General features: G+C 46.8%; 17 non-coding genes across 17 annotated transcripts in view; all 17 read left to right on the forward strand.

Annotated features, from left to right (window-relative positions):
* Nucleotides 1-6, forward strand: part of trnal-uag (transfer RNA leucine (anticodon UAG)) — an 82-nt gene extending 76 nt beyond the window's left edge. The window contains exon 1 of the tRNA in view: nucleotides 1-6. This exon is cut by the window's left edge and continues 76 nt beyond it. This is a non-coding gene — a tRNA (tRNA-Leu).
* Nucleotides 7-498: 492 nt separating this feature from the next.
* Nucleotides 499-580, forward strand: trnal-aag (transfer RNA leucine (anticodon AAG)). Its single transcript has one exon. It is a non-coding gene; the product is annotated as a tRNA-Leu (tRNA).
* Nucleotides 581-798: 218 nt separating this feature from the next.
* Nucleotides 799-881, forward strand: trnal-uag (transfer RNA leucine (anticodon UAG)). The gene has a single exon. It is a non-coding gene; the product is annotated as a tRNA-Leu (tRNA).
* A 491-nt stretch (nucleotides 882-1,372) lies between these two features.
* On the forward strand, nucleotides 1,373-1,454 carry trnal-aag (transfer RNA leucine (anticodon AAG)). The gene has a single exon. It is a non-coding gene; the product is annotated as a tRNA-Leu (tRNA).
* Nucleotides 1,455-1,672: 218 nt separating this feature from the next.
* On the forward strand, nucleotides 1,673-1,754 carry trnal-uag (transfer RNA leucine (anticodon UAG)). The gene has a single exon. It is a non-coding gene; the product is annotated as a tRNA-Leu (tRNA).
* Nucleotides 1,755-2,246: 492 nt separating this feature from the next.
* On the forward strand, nucleotides 2,247-2,328 carry trnal-aag (transfer RNA leucine (anticodon AAG)). Its single transcript has one exon. It is a non-coding gene; the product is annotated as a tRNA-Leu (tRNA).
* A 218-nt stretch (nucleotides 2,329-2,546) lies between these two features.
* On the forward strand, nucleotides 2,547-2,628 carry trnal-uag (transfer RNA leucine (anticodon UAG)). The gene has a single exon. It is a non-coding gene; the product is annotated as a tRNA-Leu (tRNA).
* Nucleotides 2,629-3,421: 793 nt separating this feature from the next.
* trnal-uag (transfer RNA leucine (anticodon UAG)) lies at nucleotides 3,422-3,503 on the forward strand. Its single transcript has one exon. It is a non-coding gene; the product is annotated as a tRNA-Leu (tRNA).
* Nucleotides 3,504-3,995: 492 nt separating this feature from the next.
* trnal-aag (transfer RNA leucine (anticodon AAG)) lies at nucleotides 3,996-4,077 on the forward strand. The gene has a single exon. It is a non-coding gene; the product is annotated as a tRNA-Leu (tRNA).
* Nucleotides 4,078-4,295: 218 nt separating this feature from the next.
* On the forward strand, nucleotides 4,296-4,377 carry trnal-uag (transfer RNA leucine (anticodon UAG)). Its single transcript has one exon. It is a non-coding gene; the product is annotated as a tRNA-Leu (tRNA).
* A 492-nt stretch (nucleotides 4,378-4,869) lies between these two features.
* Nucleotides 4,870-4,951, forward strand: trnal-aag (transfer RNA leucine (anticodon AAG)). Its single transcript has one exon. It is a non-coding gene; the product is annotated as a tRNA-Leu (tRNA).
* A 218-nt stretch (nucleotides 4,952-5,169) lies between these two features.
* On the forward strand, nucleotides 5,170-5,251 carry trnal-uag (transfer RNA leucine (anticodon UAG)). Its single transcript has one exon. It is a non-coding gene; the product is annotated as a tRNA-Leu (tRNA).
* A 492-nt stretch (nucleotides 5,252-5,743) lies between these two features.
* On the forward strand, nucleotides 5,744-5,826 carry trnal-aag (transfer RNA leucine (anticodon AAG)). The gene has a single exon. It is a non-coding gene; the product is annotated as a tRNA-Leu (tRNA).
* A 218-nt stretch (nucleotides 5,827-6,044) lies between these two features.
* Nucleotides 6,045-6,126, forward strand: trnal-uag (transfer RNA leucine (anticodon UAG)). Its single transcript has one exon. It is a non-coding gene; the product is annotated as a tRNA-Leu (tRNA).
* A 492-nt stretch (nucleotides 6,127-6,618) lies between these two features.
* On the forward strand, nucleotides 6,619-6,700 carry trnal-aag (transfer RNA leucine (anticodon AAG)). Its single transcript has one exon. It is a non-coding gene; the product is annotated as a tRNA-Leu (tRNA).
* A 218-nt stretch (nucleotides 6,701-6,918) lies between these two features.
* trnal-uag (transfer RNA leucine (anticodon UAG)) lies at nucleotides 6,919-7,000 on the forward strand. The gene has a single exon. It is a non-coding gene; the product is annotated as a tRNA-Leu (tRNA).
* Nucleotides 7,001-7,492: 492 nt separating this feature from the next.
* trnal-aag (transfer RNA leucine (anticodon AAG)) overlaps nucleotides 7,493-7,500 on the forward strand; it is an 82-nt gene continuing 74 nt past the window's right edge. The window contains exon 1 of the tRNA in view: nucleotides 7,493-7,500. This exon is cut by the window's right edge and continues 74 nt beyond it. This is a non-coding gene — a tRNA (tRNA-Leu).

The following is a 7,500-nucleotide window of genomic DNA, read 5'->3' on the forward strand; positions in this document are numbered from 1 at the left end:
CTGCCAGCATTGATTTTAAAGAGGGCAATACACCTTAAGTGTGCTGCAAAACTGTGTAGCAGGAAATCTGCACCCTGTTGAATCAGGGACAACCAAAAATTACAATTGTAGTAATTTCAGTTTAAAAATGAGTTGGAATCTAATAATAACATGGTCTTTAATCATAGAAGCAGCCGATTTGACTCAAGATTTTTTGGAAAATTGACAACTACCTCACGATTTTGAGTTTAACTTCAGCACAGCTAGCTGCCATTTTGGAGTAAGGACCAATGGCTTTGATTAGATGATTCAGGTGTGTTTGATTAGAGATGGAATTGCAATCTGCAGATAGGGAGGCCTCCAGGAGTGTAACTGCATACCCCTGCATTTATGAGGTCTTTTAATCTGTGGAGGAGCTCCTCCAAGGCACGTGGAATGTCAACTGACTGACTTGTGGCCAAGTGTAACATTAAATTAAAATAAGAAAGCGAAAATGGCCCAGGGAAGGCACTCTCGCATGGTAGCGTGGCAGAGCGGTCTAAGGCGCTGGATTAAGGCTCCAGTCTCTTCGGGGGCGTGGGTTCGAATCCCACCGCTGCCAAGGAACACTTTTGGAAGGCTCTTGTGGCTGCTATGCCTGAGCAAGACGACTGGAGAAGTGACACTGCATGCTCCCAGTCTCTTCCAAAACCAGCCACTTTTGCTTTCCTGAGCCTTACTCGACAGGCTTCAGGGCCTCACAATGAAGGTCCGCACCCAACATTTTCTCCTATTCTAGAAAAATGGGCAGAAAAAGGCCCCCGAAAGAAACAGCAGTGGGGTAGTGTGGCCGAGGGGTCTAAGGCGCTGGATTTAGGCTCCAGTCTCTTCGGGGGCGTGGGTTCGAATCCCACCACTGCACGCATTGATTTTAAAGAGGGCAATACACCTTAAGTGTGCTGCAAAACTGTGTAGCAGGAAATCTGCACCCTGTTGAATCAGGGACAACCAAAAATTACAATTGTAGTAATTTCAGTTTAAAAATGAGTTGGAATCTAATAATAACATGGTCTTTAATCATAGAAGCAGCCGATTTGACTCAAGATTTTTTGGAAAATTGACAACTACCTCACGATTTTGAGTTTAACTTCAGCACAGCTAGCTGCCATTTTGGAGTAAGGACCAATGGCTTTGATTAGATGATTCAGGTGTGTTTGATTAGAGATGGAATTGCAATCTGCAGATAGGGAGGCCTCCAGGAGTGTATCTGCGTACCCCTGCATTTATGAGGTCTTTTAATCTGTGGAGGAGCTCCTCCAAGGCACGTGGAATGTCAACTGACTGACTTGTGGCCAAGTGCGACATTAAATTAAAATAAGAAGGCGAAAATGGCCCAGGGAAGGCACTCTTGCATGGTAGCGTGGCCGAGCGGTCTAAGGCGCTGGATTAAGGCTCCAGTCTCTTCGGGGGCGTGGGTTCGAATCCCACTGCTGCCAAGGAACACTTTTGGAAGGCTCTTGTGGCTGCTATGCCTGAGCAAGACGACTGGAGAAGTGACACTGCATGCTCCCAGTCTCTTCCAAAACCAGCCACTTTTGCTTTCCTGAGCCTTACTCGACAGGCTTCAGGGCCTCACAATGAAGGTCCGCACCCAACATTTTCTCCTATTCTAGAAAAATGGGCAGAAAAAGGCCCCCGAAAGAAACAGCAGTGGGGTAGTGTGGCCGAGGGGTCTAAGGCGCTGGATTTAGGCTCCAGTCTCTTCGGGGGCGTGGGTTCGAATCCCACCACTGCCAGCATTGATTTTAAAGAGGGCAATACACCTTAAGTGTGCTGCAAAACTGTGTAGCAGGAAATCTGCACCCTGTTGAATCAGGGACAACCAAAAATTACAATTGTAGTAATTTCAGTTTAAAAATGAATTGGAATCTAATAATAACATAGTCTTTAATCATAGAAGCAGCCGATTTGACTCAAGATTTTTTGAAAAATTGACAACTACCTCACGATCTTGAGTTTAACTTCAGCACAGCTAGCTGCCATTTTGGAGTAAGGCCCAATGGCTTTGATTAGATGATTCAGGTGTGTTTGATTAGAGATGGAATTGCAATCTGCAGATAGGGAGGCCTCCAGGAGTGTAACTGCATACCCCTGCATTTATGAGGTCTTTTAATCTGTGGAGGAGCTCCTCCAAGGCACGTGGAATGTCAACTGACTGACTTGTGGCCAAGTGCGACATTAAATTAAAATAAGAAGGCGAAAATGGCCCAGGGAAGGCACTCTCGCATGGTAGCGTGGCCGAGTGGTCTAAGGCGCTGGATTAAGGCTCCAGTCTCTTCGGGGGCGTGGGTTCGAATCCCACCGCTGCCAAGGAACACTTTTGGAAGGCTCTTGTGGCTGCTATGCCTGAGCAAGACGACTGGAGAAGTGACACTGCATGCTCCCAGTCTCTTCCAAAACCAGCCACTTTTGCTTTCCTGAGCCTTACTCGACAGGCTTCAGGGCCTCACAATGAAGGTCCGCACCCAACATTTTCTCCTATTCTAGAAAAATGGGCAGAAAAAGGCCCCCGAAAGAAACAGCAGTGGGGTAGTGTGGCCGAGGGGTCTAAGGCGCTGGATTTAGGCTCCAGTCTCTTCGGGGGCGTGGGTTCGAATCCCACCACTGCCAGCATTGAATTTAAAGAGGGCAATACACCTTAAGTGTGCTGCAAAACTGTGTAGCAGGAAATCTGCACCCTGTTGAATCAGGGACAACCAAAAATTACAATTGTAGTAATTTCAGTTTAAAAATGAGTTGGAATCTAATAATAACATGGTCTTTAATCATAGAAGCAGCCGATTTGACTCAAGATTTTTCGGAAAATTGACAACTACCTCACGATTTTGAGTTTAACTTCAGCACAGCTAGCTGCCATTTTGGAGTAAGGCCCAATGGCTTTGATTAGATGATTCAGGTGTGTTTGATTAGAGATGGAATTGCAATCTGCAGATAGGGAGGCCTCCAGGAGTGTAACTGCATACCCCTGCATTTATGAGGTCTTTTAATCTGTGGAGGAGCTCCTCCAAGGCACGTAGAATGTCAACTGACTGACTTGTGGCCAAGTGCGACATTAAATTAAAATAAGAAGGCGAAAATGACCCAGGGAAGGCACTCTCGCATGGTAGCGTGGCCGAGCGGTCTAAGGCGCTGGATTAAGGCTCCAGTCTCTTCGGGGGCGTGGGTTTGAAATCCCACCGCTGCCAAGCAATACTTTTGGAAGGCTCTTGTGGCTGCTATGCCTGAGCATGACGACTGGAGAAGTGACACTGCATGCTCCCAGTCTCTTCCAAAACCAGCCACTTTTGCTTTCCTGAGCCTTACTCGACAGGCTTCAGGGCCTCACAATGAAGGTCCGCACCCAACATTTTCTCCTATTCTAGAAAAATGGGCAGAAAAAGGCCCCCGAAAGAAACAGCAGTGGGGTAGTGTGGCCGAGGGGTCTAAGGCGCTGGATTTAGGCTCCAGTCTCTTCGGGGGCGTGGGTTCGAATCCCACCACTGCCAGCATTGATTTTAAAGAGGGCAATGCACCTTAAGTGTGCTGCAAAACTGTCTAGCAGGAAATCTGCACCCTGTTGAATCAGGGACAACCAAAAATTACAATTGTAGTAATTTCAGTTTAAAAATGATTTGGAATCTAATAATAACATAGTCTTTAATCATAGAAGCAGCCGATTTGACTCAAGATTTTTTGGAAAATTGACAACTACCTCACGATTTTGAGTTTATCTTCAGCACAGCTAGCTGCTATTTTGGAGTAAGGCCCAATGGCTTTGATTAGATTATTCAGGTGTGTTTGATTAGAGATGGAATTGCAATCTGCAGATAGGGAGGCCTCCAGGAGTGTAACTGCGTACCCTTGCATTTATGAGGTCTTTTAATCTGTGGAGGAGCTCCTCCAAGGCACATGGAATGTCAACTGACTGACTTGTGGCCAAGTGCGACATTAAATTAAAATAAGAAGGCGAAAATGGCCCAGGGAAGGCACTCTCGCATGGTAGCGTGGCCGAGCGGTCTAAGGCGCTGGATTAAGGCTCCAGTCTCTTCGGGGGCGTGGGTTCGAATCCCACCGCTGCCAAGGAACACTTTTGGAAGGCTCTTGTGGCTGCTATGCCTGAGCAAGACGACTGGAGAAGTGACACTGCATGCTCCCAGTCTCTTCCAAAACCAGCCACTTTTGCTTTCCTGAGCCTTACTCGACAGGCTTCAGGGCCTCACAATGAAGGTCCGCACCCAACATTTTCTCCTATTCTAGAAAAATGGGCAGAAAAAGGCCCCCGAAAGAAACAGCAGTGGGGTAGTGTGGCCGAGGGGTCTAAGGCGCTGGATTTAGGCTCCAGTCTCTTCGGGGGCGTGGGTTCGAATCCCACCACTGCCAGCATTGATTTTAAAGAGGGCAATACACCTTAAGTGTGCTGCAAAACTGTGTAGCAGGAAATCTGCACCCTGTTGAATCAGGGACAACCAAAAATTACAATTGTAGTAATTTCAGTTTAAAAATGAATTGGAATCTAATAATAACATAGTCTTTAATCATAGAAGCAGCCGATTTGACTCAAGATTTTTTGGAAAATTGACAACTACCTCACGATCTTGAGTTTAACTTCAGCACAGCTAGCTGCCATTTTGGAGTAAGGCCCAATGGCTTTGATTAGATGATTCAGGTGTGTTTGATTAGAGATGGAATTGCAATCTGCAGATAGGGAGGCCTCCAGGAGTGTAACTGCATACCCCTGCATTTATGAGGTCTTTTAATCTGTGGAGGAGCTCCTCCAAGGCACGTGGAATGTCAACTGACTGACTTGTGGCCAAGTGCGACATTAAATTAAAATAAGAAGGCGAAAATGGCCCAGGGAAGGCACTCTCGCATGGTAGCGTGGCCGAGTGGTCTAAGGCGCTGGATTAAGGCTCCAGTCTCTTCGGGGGCGTGGGTTCGAATCCCACCGCTGCCAAGGAACACTTTTGGAAGGCTCTTGTGGCTGCTATGCCTGAGCAAGACGACTGGAGAAGTGACACTGCATGCTCCCAGTCTCTTCCAAAACCAGCCACTTTTGCTTTCCTGAGCCTTACTCGACAGGCTTCAGGGCCTCACAATGAAGGTCCGCACCCAACATTTTCTCCTATTCTAGAAAAATGGGCAGAAAAAGGCCCCCGAAAGAAACAGCAGTGGGGTAGTGTGGCCGAGGGGTCTAAGGCGCTGGATTTAGGCTCCAGTCTCTTCGGGGGCGTGGGTTCGAATCCCACCACTGCCAGCATTGATTTTAAAGAGGGCAATACACCTTAAGTGTGCTGCAAAACTGTCTAGCAGGAAATCTGCACCCTGTTGAATCAGGGACAACCAAAAATTACAATTGTAGTAATTTCAGTTTAAAAATGAGTTGGAATCTAATAATAACATGGTCTTTAATCATAGAAGCAGCCGATTTGACTCAAGATTTTTCGGAAAATTGACAACTACCTCACGATTTTGAGTTTAACTTCAGCACAGCTAGCTGCCATTTTGGAGTAAGGCCCAATGGCTTTGATTAGATGATTCAGGTGTGTTTGATTAGAGATGGAATTGCAATCTGCAGATAGGGAGGCCTCCAGGAGTGTAACTGCATACCCCTGCATTTATGAGGTCTTTTAATCTGTGGAGGAGCTCCTCCAAGGCACGTGGAATGTCAACTGACTGACTTGTGGCCAAGTGCGACATTAAATTAAAATAAGAAGGCGAAAATGACCCAGGGAAGGCACTCTTGCATGGTAGCGTGGCCGAGCGGTCTAAGGCGCTGGATTAAGGCTCCAGTCTCTTCGGGGGCGTGGGTTCGTAATCCCACCGCTGCCAAGGAATACTTTTGGAAGGCTCTTGTGGCTGCTATGCCTGAGCATGACGACTGGAGAAGTGACACTGCATGCTCCCAGTCTCTTCCAAAACCAGCCACTTTTGCTTTCCTGAGCCTTACTCGACAGGCTTCAGGGCCTCACAATGAAGGTCCGCACCCAACATTTTCTCCTATTCTAGAAAAATGGGCAGAAAAAGGCCCCCGAAAGAAACAGCAGTGGGGTAGTGTGGCCGAGGGGTCTAAGGCGCTGGATTTAGGCTCCAGTCTCTTCGGGGGCGTGGGTTCGAATCCCACCACTGCCAGCATTGATTTTAAAGAGGGCAATGCACCTTAAGTGTGCTGCAAAACTGTCTAGCAGGAAATCTGCACCCTGTTGAATCAGGGACAACCAAAAATTACAATTGTAGTAATTTCAGTTTAAAAATGATTTGGAATCTAATAATAACATAGTCTTTAATCATAGAAGCAGCCGATTTGACTCAAGATTTTTTGGAAAATTGACAACTACCTCACGATTTTGAGTTTATCTTCAGCACAGCTAGCTGCTATTTTGGAGTAAGGCCCAATGGCTTTGATTAGATTATTCAGGTGTGTTTGATTAGAGATGGAATTGCAATCTGCAGATAGGGAGGCCTCCAGGAGTGTAACTGCGTACCCTTGCATTTATGAGGTCTTTTAATCTGTGGAGGAGCTCCTCCAAGGCACATGGAATGTCAACTGACTGACTTGTGGCCAAGTGCGACATTAAATTAAAATAAGAAGGCGAAAATGGCCCAGGGAAGGCACTCTCGCATGGTAGCATGGCCGAGCGGTCTAAGGCGCTGGATTAAGGCTCCAGTCTCTTCGGGGGCGTGGGTTCGAATCCCACCGCTGCCAAGGAACACTTTTGGAAGGCTCTTGTGGCTGCTATGCCTGAGCAAGACGACTGGAGAAGTGACACTGCATGCTCCCAGTCTCTTCCAAAACCAGCCACTTTTGCTTTCCTGAGCCTTACTCGACAGGCTTCAGGGCCTCACAATGAAGGTCCGCACCCAACATTTTCTCCTATTCTAGAAAAATGGGCAGAAAAAGGCCCCCGAAAGAAACAGCAGTGGGGTAGTGTGGCCGAGGGGTCTAAGGCGCTGGATTTAGGCTCCAGTCTCTTCGGGGGCGTGGGTTCGAATCCCACCACTGCCAGCATTGATTTTAAAGAGGGCAATACACCTTAAGTGTGCTGCAAAACTGTGTAGCAGGAAATCTGCACCCTGTTGAATCAGGGACAACCAAAAATTACAATTGTAGTAATTTCAGTTTAAAAATGAGTTGGAATCTAATAATAACATAGTCTTTAATCATAGAAGCAGCCGATTTGACTCAAGATTTTTTGGAAAATTGACAACTACCTCACGATCTTGAGTTTAACTTCAGCACAGCTAGCTGCCATTTTGGAGTAAGGCCCAATGGCTTTGATTAGATGATTCAGGTGTGTTTGATTAGAGATGGAATTGCAATCTGCAGATAGGGAGGCCTCCAGGAGTGTAACTGCATACCCCTGCATTTATGAGGTCTTTTAATCTGTGGAGGAGCTCCTCCAAGGCACGTGGAATGTCAACTGACTGACTTGTGGCCAAGTGCGACATTAAATTAAAATAAGAAGGCGAAAATGGCCCAGGGAAGGCACTCTCGCATGGTAGCGT

This window comes from Pseudorasbora parva, chromosome 21 (assembly GCF_024679245.1).
Source record: "Pseudorasbora parva isolate DD20220531a chromosome 21, ASM2467924v1, whole genome shotgun sequence".
Classification (NCBI taxonomy): domain Eukaryota; kingdom Metazoa; phylum Chordata; class Actinopteri; order Cypriniformes; family Gobionidae; genus Pseudorasbora; species Pseudorasbora parva.